We start from the raw sequence: 17,128 nt of genomic DNA on the forward strand, positions 1-17,128 counted from the left end.
GATACCAGCTTGCTACTGTCCTCATAATATCTTTACACAATGGCACTGACAAGCTAAATACCAAAAGCAGGGAAGTTTCAGTCAGAGAATACCATTTAACATTTCCTCTCCCACCCCCAAACACATACTTCCTGACAAACTAGGGAAACCACAGGTCAGATAACTACAGAATGAAAAGCCAAAGAGGAAAATGATTAATGTCACTTAGGGAAATGCATTGTAGGAAAATTAAATTTGCTGCCTTTTAAACATGAGACTTCTTATGGACTTCTAAAGAATTTTCCAAGAGTTTGCGGCTATGAATGCAATTTAGTTCTGCAGCAAGCTTTCAGAAGTCAGTGAGCTATGGGACAGCTGGCAAAAGATGTGCCTATTGTTTATTAAGCCTTAAATATCTGTTTTTTGCCAAAATGGACCTGAAGAGTCCTTTTCATGTGCCTGTTTTTGCAAAAAATAAAAAATATGTACATACATATTTATCCCGGGTCTCACCCGTGCGCTAGCTGGAGCCCAAAAAACAGATCAGTTCAGTTTCACATTCAGGACCAGTCTCCCTTCACTCATCATTTCCAGCACACACACAGTCAAGCTTGGGAGTGGGTCTATGGTTTGGAATAGCGATCCGGGTGTTTGGGAGACACTTTTCCAGTTCTGGGTTCCACTCAGTTCTCCAGTCCATTCTTCAACATTAGCAAAATTCGCCCCTTCCTTTCTGAACACGCTACCAGAACCCTTATCCAAACCCTTGTCACCTCTCGCTTGGATTATTGCAATTTACTTCTCACTGGTCTTTCACTCAGCCATCTCTCTCCTCTCCAGTCTGTCCAAAATTCTGCACTACGACTTATTTTCCGCCAAAATCGTTATACCCACACTAGCCCACTCCTCAAGTCACTTCACTGGCTCCCTGTCTGCTTCCGCATACAATTCAAACTTCTCTTACTGACCTTTAAATGCATCCATTCTGCAGCTCCCCATTACCTCTCCACTCTCATCTCTCCCTACATTCCACCCCGTGAACTCCGCTCACTGGACAAATCTCTCTTGTCGTCCCCCTTCTCCTCCACCGCTAACTCCAGGCTTCGTCCCTTTTCCCTCGCGGCACCTTATGCCTGGAATAGACTTCCTGAGCCTGTACGTCTAGCTCCATCTCTACCTGTTTTCAAATCTATGCTGAAAACCCACCTTTTCACCACTGCTTTTGGCTCCTAGCCTCTGCTCAATTGCCCTCCCCTTGTTCCTTCTCACCCAGTACTTCCCTCACCCTTAATTGTCTTGTCTGTCTGTATTTTTAGATTGTAAGCTCTATTGAGCAGTGATTGTCTCTCTGTGTCAGGTGTTCAGTGCTGCGTGCGTCTGGTAGCGCTATACAAATGCTAATAATAATAATGCCTAAATGCAAGGGGGCATACACGTGGGTGGAGCAGGGGCAAGACATGGGTGTGTCTCCCAGGTACACACATTGGGCTCGATGTTGCTTTTCCTGTTCACCACCGGTGTTAAACCTGGATATTCAATGCCAGGCCGATTCAGGCAACCCTGCCTCAAGCACATGCCATTTCTGGCGCTATGGAAAATAATTCCTTAATTTCTAGTGAGGCACTAACCCTGTGGAGTGCTGCCTGGTTACCGCCAGGTTACCGCGAGAGCCTTTACTGCCACCTCAATGGATGGAAGTGTCACCTGTTTCTATGAGCGTCACACAGTTTATGTAACCTTTTCATTTGTAGTCGTGAATGTAGCCGAGATACCTAAACTGTATTTAGCTCACAGGATACAGTACTACTACTACTACTACTACTACTATTTAGCATTTCTATAGCGCTACAAGGCGTACGCAGCGCTACACAAACAGGATGGACATAAGAAAAATACCTCATCCATAAAAGATGTTACTGGATGAAAATTGTTATGAAATGTGATGAAAAACTGCAAAGAGAATCAATTTATGTTACATATAACCAAACAACAAATACTAGTAAGTATGATTAAGTTATTTATTAAAGTGCAAGTAATGATCTTATTGCACTGACAATTTACTATAACTAATTAAAATAGTAAAAACATAAATATATAATAAATAATTAAAATTCCCTCCTGGATCCAGGTCTACATTACTAAAATTATTCTCTCTCTCTTACAGAAATCAATGTTATACTGAGAACCTATAGGTAAATATTGCACATAAGCTATCACTGAATCTAATTTCACTTAATAATAAAATGTTTCTTTCTCTTATAGGGCATACTTTTAAAGTAAGTATCAAATATAAATATCAAAGATCAATTGTACTGACATGAATAACTAAACTATTTTAACATTTTTTTTCCTAGGTTCCAAGTTTCTCTAGGTAAGTATGTGTAACTAATGCAAGAATAAAGTGTCACTCTCAGTTCCAAAAGTCCTGAAGAATTAATTTTTCTTCTTTACTTATCTCAAATTCTAGCTTTCTTGGCTCTTGAACATTTCATCTGTCTTGGATGACTTTGCCTTGGTCTTCACCCTAAACCTATGCTGCAAATGAAATAAAAAGGAAAGAAACTACCTTCCTGCAATATGCATGTATCTGTGAATGAGCCTGCCTATTACAGGAGCCTTAACTGAATATTCTAGTTTAATAAAATAAATTTAAATTTCCCTGTGTCTGGTTTCCTATTTCTAATAAACTTTTAATTTCTAAGGGCCCTGTTTACTAAGGTACATTAGCATTTTTAATGCGCCTACAATTAGCGCGCATGTTAACTGCATAGGCGCCTATAGGGATATTGTAGGCGCATACACAGTTAACGCGTGTATATGGTTAACACGCGTTAAAGATGCTAACTTGCCTATATCGCTGCTTAGTAAACTGGGTCCTAAATCTGATTACTGAGAGAGCAGGGTCCTCTTCATGGAATTAGCTGTGTCCTTGAAGATCTTTAAGCATTCATACAACTCACACACACAGCCTCATTTAATACACACAGCACTAGGAGGTTTGATTTACGTTAAATCTATTCTTTATTTCCCTGAGTCCAGCTTATCCAAATATCTGTCAGGTTCTGACTTAAAATAAGAAACTATTTGATTTCAATAAATTCTTTCTGAATAGGCTCAATATTTTTATATCTCAAAGGAGATTTTCCTTTTCAGGAGTAATATCATATTGATTCCTGTATTAGTTCCTTCCACCCACTGATTCCAATTATTTCTTACATTAACTATTATCAATTATTAAATATTAAATCATCAACTATAAGCTTTCTCCCTGAAGAGGAAAAAAAAATAAAACCTCTCAAATTTGTACAAACCTCCTTATAATTTTAAATACTCTCAGTTATGATATTCCCAAACACTCTTATTATTTCACTCAAAATGTTTTCGTTTATTCCTTCCTTTCAACCCCTCAGACAGACAAGTCAGGATATAGGTCTTCTCTCTTGAAAATCTCCTGTTGCTCTCTCACTATCAGGCTTATTTTCAAAAGAGAAGGGCGCCCATCTTTCGACACAAATCGGGAGATGGGCATCCTTCTCTCAGGGTTGCCCAAATCGGCATAATCACAAGCCAGTTTTGGCCATCCCCAACTGCTTCCCGTCGCGGGGACAACCAAAGTTCCTGGGGGGGGGGGTGTCGGAGGCGTAGTGAAGGCGGTACTGGGCATGCCTAACAGATGGGCATCCTCGAGAAATAATGGAAAAAAGAAGGGCGTCCCTAATAAGCACTTGGGCGACTTTACTTGGTCCATTTTTTCTTACGACCAAGCCTCAAAAAGGTCCGTGAACTGACCAGATGACCACTGGAGGGAATCGGGGATGACCGCCCCTGACTCCCCCAGTGGTGACTAACCCCCTCCCACCCTGAAAAAAACAACTTTAAAAACTTTTTTTGCCAGCCTGAAATGTCATACTCAGGTTCATCACAGCAGTATGCAGATCCCTGGGAGGGGAGGTATGTGTGTGTCAGCGGAAGCATAGCGAAGGCGTGGACGCCCACCCACACAGGGACAACCACATTTCAAGAAAACAGAGTGGAGTGGCCTAGTGGTTAGAGCACTGGTCTTGCAATCCAGAGGTGGCCAGTTCAAATCCCACAGCTGCTACTTGTAATCCAAAATCCAAATAAATAAAGGGGGTGTCAGAAGCATAGTAGGCATGGATGTTCTTCTCACAGAAACATCCAGGCATGGACATCCTTCTCACAGAAGCATCCACATTTTGGACATCCTCAGCTGCCATTGCATAGTGAAGGACGTCCTTCACCCATACTAAAAAAAAAAGACGTCCCTGACAAGCACTTGGACATTTTCACCTGGACTTGTATTTTTCTAAGGTTGTAGATGGCAATTTATTTAAGGTTGTAGACAGCTATTATACACACAGCTTGTCTGCATGTATGAAGTCGTCTTTGGCATGCACAGAGAGCCACGCATAATGCTTGGCTGCTCTGCACTGGCTTCCCCTCCTTAGGAAGGAAATCATGTGCAAATAAGCTAACACTGAGCAGCTCATTTGCATGTGATTTCCTTCATGCATGCCCGTTCCTTTCCAAATCGCTAAGGGATCGGTAAGGGAAGGGCTTTTTCCGTTCAGTTAGTGCATCAGTTAGTCCACTGCGATGCCCCCTAGGATGCCCGGTTGGTGTCCTGGCATATGAGGGGGACCAGTGCACTACGGATGCTGGCTCTTCCCACAACCAAATGAGTTGGATTTGGTCATTTTTGAGATGGGCGTCCTCGGTTTCCATTATGGCTGAAAACCAGGGACGACCATCTCTAAGGTTGACCATCTCAACATTTAGGTCAACCATCTCTAAGGTCGACCTAAATGTTGAGATTTGGGCGTCCCCAACCATATTATCGAAATGAAAGATGGACGCCCATCTTGTTTCGACAATACGGGTTTCCCCGCCCCTTCGAAGGGACGTCCTGCAAAGACGCCTTCAGGAAAACTTGGGCACCCCGTTCGATTATGCCCCTCCACGTGTCTCTGGCTAGGTTCCTAACTAGAGCAGTGCAGCCAATCAGCATGCTCCATTTAAAGACACATTTCTATACTAAGATTCTATTATGCATTTTGGATTAAAAATACTATATAAAATCTTCATTTTTGAATGTTAATTATATAACAAGTCAGAGCAGTGTCCTAATGTCTATTATATGGAAAATTTCATTTAAATTGACCCCCAAATAGCCAAACTAGAACCTCATAAAATCGGACTAATTTCCATATAATTAAAGCTTAAATAACCTCGTAGCAAGCATCTACAGGCTTCCTACACCTAAATTCTACAACTAAAACTTTTGCAAATGCTTTTAAATTTTATTTTTAATACTTTTAAATTTTAAAGTGTCAGTTCAGGTGTCCCTTGACTGTACTGCACCTGCGCCAAAATTTTCACCATTTTCAGGGCCCAGGATGCCTCCAATAACCCCCCCCCCCCTTGCATTTCCCAGCAGTCTCCAGGTCAAATTAATTAAAAATCCGCCATTTGCGCATGATTCGCGCATGCGCGATTATACTCAGGCCCCAATTTCAGCTGCATCAAAATTTTATTAATAAAACCCTCCTTGAGGTCAAAACAAGTCTCCTCTGCTAATTTTATTACAAAACATTAGTGGCACAGCGGGCCTTTTCACAGCACAGGAACAGGGTTGGCAGTTTCTCCCACCTCTCAGCGCCAACTCCCTCCCCCTTAAAAAAAATACATAAAGCATGACAATACCAAGCACTAGAGGGGAATTTTGTTGTCACCATGGTGAGCTGACCCCCAGAATTAGTCAGGCACTGCTCTAAAGCAGTAATGATGAATCACAGTTACAATAGCACTCTTACTTGCACAAAGTTATAACTTTACCAGAATAACAATTTATGTAAACATTTCTATTCTGCCTACAACTGAGTCTTCTGTTGATGTACAATTTTATATTTTGCAAGATATCCAAATGTGATTTCTGTATCTATTTCCAAAATCATATGTTGACAATTCTGTGAAAAGGTTCCTACGGGCTAGTGTGACCTTGGACACATCCAGAAATATATTCTGGAGCTCTGTTTTTGTTTAAATGTGAAATGAAAGAAATACAAACAAGAATATAAATGTTGCCATATTGGGAGAGACTGAAGGTCCATCAAGCCCGGTATCCTGTTTCCAACAATGGCTAATCCAGGTCACAAGTACGTGGCAAGATACCAGAACAATAAAACAGATTTTATGATGCTTATCCTTGAAATAAGCAGTGGATTTTCCCAAGTACATCATAATAATGGCTTACGAACTTTTCTTTTGGGCCATTTTACTAAAGGGTCGGTGCGAGGCAATAGGCTTGCCATGTTCCAATCCAGAACTACTGCCAGGCTACTGCAGCAGCCTGGATATAATTCTGCCCCCAGCATGCACCGTTTCTGGCACTACAGACATTTATTTCCGTATTTTTGCAGCCTAGGTTACCCGGCGGTAATCGGCAGCACAACATGCTGCCGATTACCACCAGTTTAACGCGGAATCCCTTACTGCCACTTCAATTTCCTCGGGGGTCTTTCATGAGGCACTTTGTCAAATGCCTTTTGAAAATTAAAATACACAATATTGACTGACTCACCTTATCCGCATGTTTATTTACCCCTTCAAAGAAAATTGAGTTTGTTTTGTTTCAAGTCTTACAGTAGCCAGCAACTCCATACTAGGCCATTTCATGTCATGCCACCAACTAAGACCCCAGGGACTATGAGACCTTTGGACCACCAAAGTCTCAATTACTTTCTTGCCCACCTCTTACTTCTCTGTGGATCTCTAAAGTCTAACGGGAGCAAAAGTGATCACCAATCACACGATCCCCACTTTGTTCTTATTGTAAGATGGGATTGGCTGGTCCTAAGGTCTATATGTGTCACGTCTGTGGCCGTGACCACCCTCAGACTTACCTTATTCCTGGGGGTCAGCTTCCTAGCTGGTTCCTGTTTCTTCTGTCTGTCCTTTCTGAGCTAGCTCTGGCTCCCTGTTCTGGCTGCATCCAGCAGCATGACACTAATTGCTTCACTATACTGCACCTGTGGGTGTTGCCTGGGTTAGCTCTCTCTCTCTCTCTCTCTCTCTCTCTCTCTCTCTCTCTCTCTCTCTCTCTGCTGGCTGCTTCCAGCATGACTCTAATTGCTTCACTATACCACACCTGTGGGTGTTGCCTGGGTTAGCTCTCTCTCTCTCTCTCTCTCTGTGTGCTGGCTGCTTCCAGCATGACTCTAATTGCTTCACTACACTACACCTGGGTGTGGGAAGCCTCTCTGTGTTTCACTGTGCTTCTGCCTGCTCTGTGGTTTGTGCCTGAACAGCCTCCGTAGTTACTTAGAGATTGCTGCAGCTGTGCCTCTGGTGTTGAAGGGCTTTATTAAGCACTTAGAGACTGCAGCCTTTGCCTTTGCATCATCTAAGGTCCCTGGTATGTTAGAGTGCTCTGTGCACTGCTACATTGTCCAGTTCAGTGTGAGTTCTAGCTTGTTACTAGTAGCTTGGACATAGATTTGCTTGTTAGTTTGTGTACAGCTTTCCTAGTTCTCCTGTGTTTTGCTTAGTGTGAGTTTCTAGCTTGTGACTGGTTAGCTTGGGCATAGCTTGTGTACAGCTTTGCTAGTCTTCTTGTGTTTTGCTTTCTGGTTTTCCCATGTGTGTTTTCCTTTGCTTCTGGAGCTTCAGCCCTAGTCCTGTCTGCTGCCAGTACTCCCTGCTACTGGAAGCTCCAGCCATAGTCTTACTCCTTGACCTGACCATTGCCGGAACCCGGACATTTGCCTAGGTGCCTGGGGCACTTCTGTATCCTGACTCCTGTTGTTCCTGCCTGCTAGTTCCAGTTCCGGTTTTCCTGTAAGCCCTGCCAGCTGCCCGAATCTGAGGGCTCAACCCTCGGGGAACGGTGGCTAAGCATAGGTGAAGCCTAGGTCCAGTGTGTTCTTGTCCAGCAGGTTCCGGTCCCGTGGGTTCCAGTCCAGTGGGCTCCACTTCAGTATGTACCAGTCCAGTGGGTTCCAGTCCAGTGCGCACCCGTCCGGTGCGTTCCAGTCCTGTGTATTCCTGTGCAGAACTCCACTCCGGGGTTCCAGTCCAGTCTTGCCTCGTCTCTACCTTGAAGGTGACCTTGCCTGCCACTGCTGCTTCACAGTAGTGGCCCAAGGACTCACAAACCCAGTGCTCCCGGGGAAGAAGCCTGACAGAATGCCAAGGTCCTCGAGAACGCGACAATATGCACCTCTATACAACAAAATGGTGCCGTCCTCAGGAATAGTGCTGAGGAAGAATGTCGATGTTCCAGGGATAGACAGTGATATTCAACCGCTATCCATATAGTAAAAAGCCTGTCATAAATTAAACTGCTTAACTATAATATACTCCCTCATTCTATAATCTTACATTCTCATTTTTGTGCTTAACATGCAACTGTGTGCACACAGGATATAGAATAGTGTCAGTTACAAGTGCAACCTAATTGATAAATTAGATGCTAATTGACACTACCTACCAATAACCAGCTATAATTGAAGTCAATTGGTGCTCATTGGCACTAATTTGCAATTACTATCCTAACTGCATTTAGTCGTAATTTTATAAAATTAGTAATTCCTTTAGCACATAATTGCTAGGGGGGTGTGGATATGGGAGGGGCATAGGCAGGTCAGGGGTGTGTCCAGCACTTACACGCTAAAGAGCCCTTTTACTAAGCTGCGGTAAAGTGGCCTACAGTGCTGTGGACATGTGAAATTGGTGCATGCTGGGCCATTTTTTACCATGGCTGGGGAAAAAGGCTTTTTTTTAAATGGGACAGTGAATGGCCGTGCGGGAAAATTAAAAGTAGCGCATGGCTATTTACTGTCTGAGCCCTTACCACCACCCATTGATCTAGTAGTAAAGGCTCATGTGCTACTCATGCGGTAATCATGCAGTGTGCCAATGTGGCCATGCTGCCGATTACTGCCAGGAACGCCCCCTCTGCAGTAGAAAATAGACAATTTATTTTTTACTGTAGGAAACAGAGCACGCCAACTTTAGAATTATCGACGGATGCCCACGGTACCCTAGCAGTAGTGTGGATTTGGCACGCGCTACCTGCATTTGAGCCCTACCGCTGTTCAGTAAAAGGGCCCCAAGAATACTGTCAGTTACTCACATAACTGACAGCATATAGGCGTGAGCATTTACACCAGCCTTTGGCATGGAGTAGGTGGTCGCTCAAGTTAAGCATGTAAATGCAGACACATTAATATTCTACAACCGCAATTACATGTATAATTGCTATTATAGAATTCATGCTTAGCTCACATACTTTAGACACTGACCTGTTGAGAATTAGCTCCAGAGTGGAGCTGAATGTACCTGAATGATCTAAGCACCATGGTTGGTGTTTTAAAAAATGCTGACCACAGAGTTTGAATATTGACCGCTAATTACATGAATTTGAAGTGCATACCCATAGAATATTTGCCCCCCAAAAATGAACCTCTCTATTATAAATAACCAGATATCACAGGGCACCAAATAAAAATTAACTGAAACAGTTGTTTTTGCTACTGGAAAATGTAGTTCATTTAAGGAGATTTTTAAATGTACATTTTCAAAGTCAGGAAGTTATCCAAAATACTTTCGTCAAATCTCATAGAAATATAAAATGAACTAGTAATCAACAGAATAGATTCACTAGAATATGAAGGACTTCAGTCAGATTTTTTTTTTTACTAATGGCTCTGTTTATTAGGGTGCGTTAGTGTTTTTAGTGCACCTACACTTAGAACACGCGCTAACCATGTAGGCGCCTATAGACATATTGTAGGCACATACATGGTTAATGCGCGTACATGGTTAACGCACATTAAAAATGCGCCTATAATGCTGCTTAGTAAACAGGGCCCTAAGTCTTTTATTGAAAACTGGCATGTCCATTGCCCTAGATTTTCCATTTTCCATCTCTCAACATATTGTATTTCATAAGCAAGGAGACTTTAGTCGCAAGCCATAAATTTAACTCTAAATTCTCAGATTATTTCACCCCTTATCTACAAAGTCATTTTGCACAGCTACCTTAGAGCCCATGATAGGGGCAATTGAGCACCTGGGGTGAGTCATTACCCTTTTAATAGATGATGCTGGTGGACCAGGAACAAGTAGGGATTTTCTCCTGCCCATACTCAACACTCAACTGTGTTTCCTTAAGTCTATGGGAAGGGGTTCAGGAGGGGAGAGTGGAAGCAGTGGAGTAGGCAGACCTTAAATCTTGGGTAGGACTATGGGCAACATGTGTGGGCACAATGTCTCCCCACAGCAACCCCCCCCCCCCCCCCCCCCCCCCCCGGAGCCTCTCATCCCAATTCAACTTACAATATTAAATACTTGAGCTGGCAGGGATCCCCCAAGCCCTACCAGTTAAAGACCTCCTCAAACACACCCAGAACTTCTCCAGCAGCTTTCCTGAGCTGCCCTACACCGGCACATACTGCACATACCCAGTTTTTGTGCAGCTGCAGCTAGGTTGTGCCATAGCCAGGTGGGACTGAGACTAAAGTTGATAGGCTCTTGCACACCCATGGCTATGTCATTGGGTAGATGAAGGATATTTAGAAAGGGATTTGGAAATATAGCAAAGCTTAAGGAGGTGCCTTTTTCCTAGTTAACTAAGACCCAAGAGGAGACATCAAGAGAAGCAGAGCAAAGCATAAGCCCCCATGACTTTTGGCATATAGAGACATTGTCACATGTATGCCAACCCTTTAAGGTCCAAGCCCAGTAGTATTCTTTAATTGCATCAATCTGGTATACCAGCAGGGGAAAGTTAATGACACCTCGTCATAGAATAACCTGGCTTGTAAGATTTACAACCCTTATTATCCCATTGCACATTAATGATCTGCTTGGCATGTTCTTGCATGAGATGAACTTATTGCAATACAACTTGTGGTTGTTTGATGCTAAACTGCATTACTGCCTATTAACATGCATTAAAACTAATTAACACACGTTATTGGCAAATAGCAATTCATTAATTGGTCAATAATGTGTTATTTTGCCATAACACAGCTTAATACGTAGACTGCAATTTAGAAAGAAAAAGCTGGAAAATATTCATCTTACCAGATACTGCAGCTTTCAAATGGGTCACTGACAACCACAGCATAACTTATTTTTCCAGAAACCTGTTGATTCAGAAATCCTTAATACCGGAAAGTAAAGGCAGATGTAGCCACAGAAACCTGGATAATAAATGCCTGAATGAGCCAATACCCCTATGGGGTGGAAGGAAGCTGATGTTGAATCATGTCCTTGTGTTTGACCATAATTATAGATGGAGCTCAGCAAGGCCAAACCTGCCCTGTGGCCAGTTTGGTTATTCCCTCCCCAATTCTTTTTGGTATGTTTTGCAATAGGTGGAACTGCTTATTGTCAAGGCTCAGTGCATCTGTATGTCCATTCATCTCCGTGTATAGCTGTGTCTAACATAAATGAATCAATTTACTGGCTCACTCAGTCAACCCCCCACCCCCTCCCTTCCAAAGCAAGCATTACCCCTGTGTAACATACCTTTGTGCCATGGTTAGGACATGCTTGTTTAAATTTATTCATATAAGGTACAAAAATAATAAAGGGGATGGGACAATTTCCCTATGAAGAAAGGCTAAAAAGGCTAGGGCTTTTCAGCATGGAGAAGAAACAGCTAAGGGGAGATGTGATAGAGGTCTATAAAATATTTAGTGGAATAGAATGGGAATTGCTTGTTTATTCTTTACTAAAATACAAGGACTGGGGGCACACAATGAAGCTATAAGCAGTAAATTTAAAACAAATAGGAGAAAATATTTCTTCACTCAGCGTATAATTAAACTCTGGAATTTGTTGTCATAAAATGTGGTAAAAGCAGTTAGCTTAGCAAGGTTTAAAAATGGTTTGGACAATTTCTTACAAGAAAAGTTCATAAGCCATTATTACAATGAACTTGGGAAAATCCACTGCTTATTTCTAGGATAAGCAGCATAAACTCTGTTTTACTTGAGATCTTGCCAGGTACTTGGACCTGGATTGGCCACTGTTGGAAACAGGATTCTGGGTTTGATGAACCTTCGGTCCCAGTATGGCAATGATTATTTTCATATTTATGTTCAACTTCTGTGCAAATTGTTAAATGGGAGAAGTTCGTCAATGACAATGATAACTCAATTTTTTGTGAGGCGGGACACGTGACAAGAATCATAAATATCTTATAAGGAGTGATTAAGATCCAATAAACTAAAAGTTAATACAGATTAAAATGATGCAATTTGGTTTTTAAAACCATCTGCTCCTTTTGTTGCTCCTGGGATCATGCTATATAGATCTCCCATTAAAACTGCTTTTCAACATATCTCTTTCTCCTCTGCTGCTTTTGTTTAGTTCCATAGCATTAGTGGCTTTTACTATGCTGTTCTTATTTTCCTTGTAGTTTATATGGACTTCTACGATCTGTGCCCTGATCATGGCTGGACAGATTTGGATGGGTCGGAGTGGGACTTCAATAACAACTTCAGAAGTTTTAGAACAAGGACAGTGCTGGCAGTCTTCTACAGTCTACACCCTGAAAATGGCAAGGACAAATCAAGATCAGGTATACATATGAAGTATCACATCATACCTTATGCTAACAGTTTATCTTGTTGGGAATACTGGATGGACTGTACAGGACTTTATCTGCTGTCATCTTCTATGTTACAACGTTACTATGAAATGGACTTTTGAGATGCTTAAATATTATCTGCTTGGCAGACATTTTACTCTGGTTACAGATCGTGCACCTTTGCAGTGGCTTAATCTTTTGATTATCAATAGAAATCAAACAAAATAAAACATGGAAAAGAAAATAAGATGATACCTTTTTTATTGGACATAATTTAATACATTTCTTGATTAGCTTTCGAAGGTTGCCCTTCTTCCTCAGATCGGAAATAAGCAAATGTGCTAGCTGACAGTGTATATAAGTGAAAACATTCAAGCATTACTATGACAGTCTGACAGGGTGGGTAGGAAGTATGCATGGGGACATCAAAGCATATCATTGATATTCTAACAGGATGGGTGTGGATAGGTGAGGGGAGGGTGATCAACAGAGACATACAGCTTTATGGTTTATAATGGGCTAGGAACCCCAGATCCTTGTTAAGTCCTTTCTGTTGGGTGTTAAAATATTCAATCATTCTGACTTCAAAGGTCTTACGTTCTTGTATGGTTTTAAAGTTACCTTTGAGGATTCTCACTGTGAAGTCACTGGTACAGTGTCCTGGTCCTGTAAAATATTGACCAACAGGCGTGGGAACCCTGCTGGCACCAGTATTGTTCATATGATGTCTATGTAAATTGAATCTTGTCTTAAGCATCTGACCTGTTTCTCCAATATAGCATCCCATAGCTAAACATCAGCTCTGTCCTTCCACCCCATTCCTCCCTGTAGCCTAGCATCAGCCCTGTCCTACTCCCTACCCACCCCCTATGGAATTAAATAAAAAACATACTTTTTTTTCATGCCCACCTCTGCACGCACCGGTCCACCCAGAGAAAAACGCCGGCGCCTACACTTTTATTTATTTTTTAATTTTAAACTAGGCACTGCAGAGACCATCCCCACCCAAAAACCCACCAAAATGAGAGAAAGACAACTTTTCTAAAATTAAGCTAGCTTGGCACTATTAAAATTTAATGTTGGGGAATTTTTGGGTGGGGATGGGCTCCTCATTGCCCCAGGCAGTGAAATGTCTACTCCCGCCCCCCCATCCAGAAGCCCACTACCAGACCACAGCCATCATTTTGATAACAAAAGAGTAATCAAAATGCTGGCAGGTCATGGTGGTGGGCTTCTGGGTGGGGGTGGGCTCTTCACTGCAGGGCAAAAAAAGGTACATTTTAATCATTAAATATATACATTTTTTGCCCTAGGCAGTGAGTGAAGTGCTTACCCCACCAAGAAATTCCACAACAATACATTTTAATAGTGCCCAGGCCCCAGCTAGCTTAATTTAAAAAAAAAATTACATGATGAAGTTAAAATTATGATTTAAAAAAAAAAAGCATGTACAATTTTATTACCTGCTGGGCTGGGCTGGCAGCTGCTTGGCAGTATTAGAGTTGCACTACAGCGCGGTACCAAGACAGGAACTCGATTCTCGAATGATCTTCCCGATCATAAGTACATAAGTACATAAGTAGTGCCATACTGGGAAAGACCAAAGGTCCATCTAGCCCAGCATCCTGTCACCGACAGTGGCCAATCCAGGTCAAGAGCACCTGGCACGCTCCCCAAACGTAAAAACATTCCAGACAAGTTATACCTAAAAATGCGGAATTTTTCCAAGTCCATTTAATAGCGGTCTATGGACTTGTCCTTTAGGAATCTATCTAACCCCTTTTTAAACTCCGTCAAGCTAACCGCCCATACCACGTTCTCCGGCAACGAATTCCAGAGTCTAATTACACGTTGGGTGAAGAAAAATTTTCTCCAATTTGTTTTAAATTTACCACACTGTAGCTTCAACTCATGCCCTCTAGTCCTAGTATTTTTGGATAGCGTGAACAGTCGCTTCACATCCACCCGATCCATTCCACTCATTATTTTATACACTTCTATCATATCACCCCTCAGCCGTCTCTTCTCCAAGCTGAAAAGCCCTAGCCTTCTCAGCCTCTCTTCATAGGAAAGTCGTCCCATCCCCACTATCATTTTCGTCGCCCTTCGCTGTACCTTTTCCAATTCTACTATATCTTTTTTGAGATACAGAGACCAGTACTGAACACAATACTCCAGGTGCGGTCGCACCATGGAGCGATACAACGGCATTATAACATCCGCACACCTGGACTCCATACCCTTCCTAATAACACCCAACATTCTATTCGCTTTCCTAGCCGCAGCAGCACACTGAGCAGAAGGTTTCAGCGTATCATCGATGACGACACCCAGATCCCTTTCTTGATCCGTAACTCCTAACGCGGAACCTTGCAAGACGTAGTTATAATTCGGGTTCCTCTTACCCACATGCATCACTTTGCACTTGTCAACATTGAACTTCATCTGCCACTTGCACGCCCATTCTCCCAGTCTCGCAAGGTCCTCCTGTAATCGTTCACATTCCTCCTGCGACTTGACGACCCTGAATAATTTTGTGTCATCGGCGAATTTAATTACCTCACTAGTTATTCCCATCTCTAGGTCATTTATAAATACATTAAAAAGCAACGGACCCAGCACAGACCCCTGCGGGACCCCACTAACTACCCTCCTCCACTGAGAATACTGGCCACGCAATCCTACTCTCTGCTTCCTATCTTTCAACCAGTTCTTAATCCATAATAATACCCTACCTCCGATTCCATGACTCTGCAATTCCCATGGCAGGGCCAGGGCCGCCAGGCTGAGGCTCGCAGTGCACTAGCTCAATGCTCAATCTTCCCACTCCTGCGTGCATGTGCAGCTATTTTAGCCTGCCCTGATGCCACGAGCGAGCGGAGCAGAGCACGCCGCCGCGCACAGCCACGTCATCATACCGCTACCGCGTAGGATGGAACAACAACTAGAAGAATGATGAGCACGAGCTGCACCACGCGGCCACCCGCGATGCGACAGACCTGCAAGTGCATTAGCGCCGAGCCGACTGCCGATTCCGCAAGGTAGGCGAGCTGGAGCCTGACTCGAGATCAGCTGATCGGCTGCCATCTCTGCTGGTACACTAGGCTGCTGCAGTGTGCGCTTGAGTGGGCTGGCGGGCGGCCTGGGATGAAATTGGGTGGGCCTGGGCCCATCCATGCCCACCAGTAGCTACGCCCCCGCTCCAGCCCCTTTAAGATGTTCACAGGGAGGAAGAAAATAACACAGCTTATGAGTCTCACTTCAAAGCTGTCTTCATTGTTTACTGTGGGATCTACTAACCTGTAGAACTAAATTATTGTAGGCTAGTGACTCTCATGCTAAATTAATGTAAAGTCTCTATCCCACCCAGCTTAATTCCCCTTAATTCAGCTGTTATTAACAGATCAATTCATATTCTATCCATTTGTCACTGTTTCAAGCCTGTGACTATCACCTATTGCTTAGATGCAGCTGTCACTGTCAAATAACTGTATTTCTAAAGAGAAAATTAATGCATTCTGTAAATAACTCTAGTTTACTTTAAAATTAAAGTTATTTATTTCTATGCTGTGGCAGCTTTTTCTTATTCACAATACTGACTTGCTTTGAACTATATGAAGCATACTCCCTACAGTTGCAGCTGCTTCAATAAACTGTCCTATCAGTATTCTGTTTAAATGGCTTATTTCTTTTATTTTTTCTTAAATCTTATATGCAGTCCCAGTATCAGTGTGCCGTTATATGCAGCTTAAAACACCACTGGTAGAATAAATTATACTTCACAGTAAGTTTAAAATTAATTCATAAAATTCTTTACTTGATCACATAAATACAGCTCAACCCTGTTATAACATGCTGCTTGGTGTCCAAGGAATCACATTTCAACCTATTTTTATGCATTCAACTTATACAGTACCTGTTATCTATTTTGAATTCTCATGACAAAAGTACTAGAGAATAACAATATTGTATATAAGCCATGTTTCCGTTTTTTATTGAAAAGGGAAAACAAAATGCACTCTGTATTTATTCAAACAAATGAACTATGTCTCATCTAAGCATACGTAAACAAACTGAAATCTACTGTAAAATTGTTCATTTCTTGTTTAAAAAAATATCGAGGGTGAACAGCAAAATTCTTTGGATGTTTCCGCTATATTGGATTCTTCAGATTCAGATATAGCCACTGCAGCAACTTTGGTTGGTTCAGTGGCATTATTACCTGATAAACAATGGTTATTTCAAATGTTTTTTTTAAAAATAGAAATTGTTTCTAGGCTTTAAGATTCAATTATTTCCTGATGTATCAAGGGAAACTCAACATAGATGTAAACAGTTCTTATTATTGAAACTTGGAATTCTGCAATTAGGCGGAACTTTTTTCTTGAGATACCCATGTAAATGTATTATTAGATACAATGCTATTAAACATGTATTGACAGAGCCTTCTCACTTGTCAGCTTTTATAGCAACTAAAAGACCATTAGGAGATCATGTAAGCTCTTTGTATAGTTAATTGCTAGCCTA

Source organism: Microcaecilia unicolor, chromosome 1 (genome assembly GCF_901765095.1).
Source record: "Microcaecilia unicolor chromosome 1, aMicUni1.1, whole genome shotgun sequence".
Taxonomy (NCBI): domain Eukaryota; kingdom Metazoa; phylum Chordata; class Amphibia; order Gymnophiona; family Siphonopidae; genus Microcaecilia; species Microcaecilia unicolor.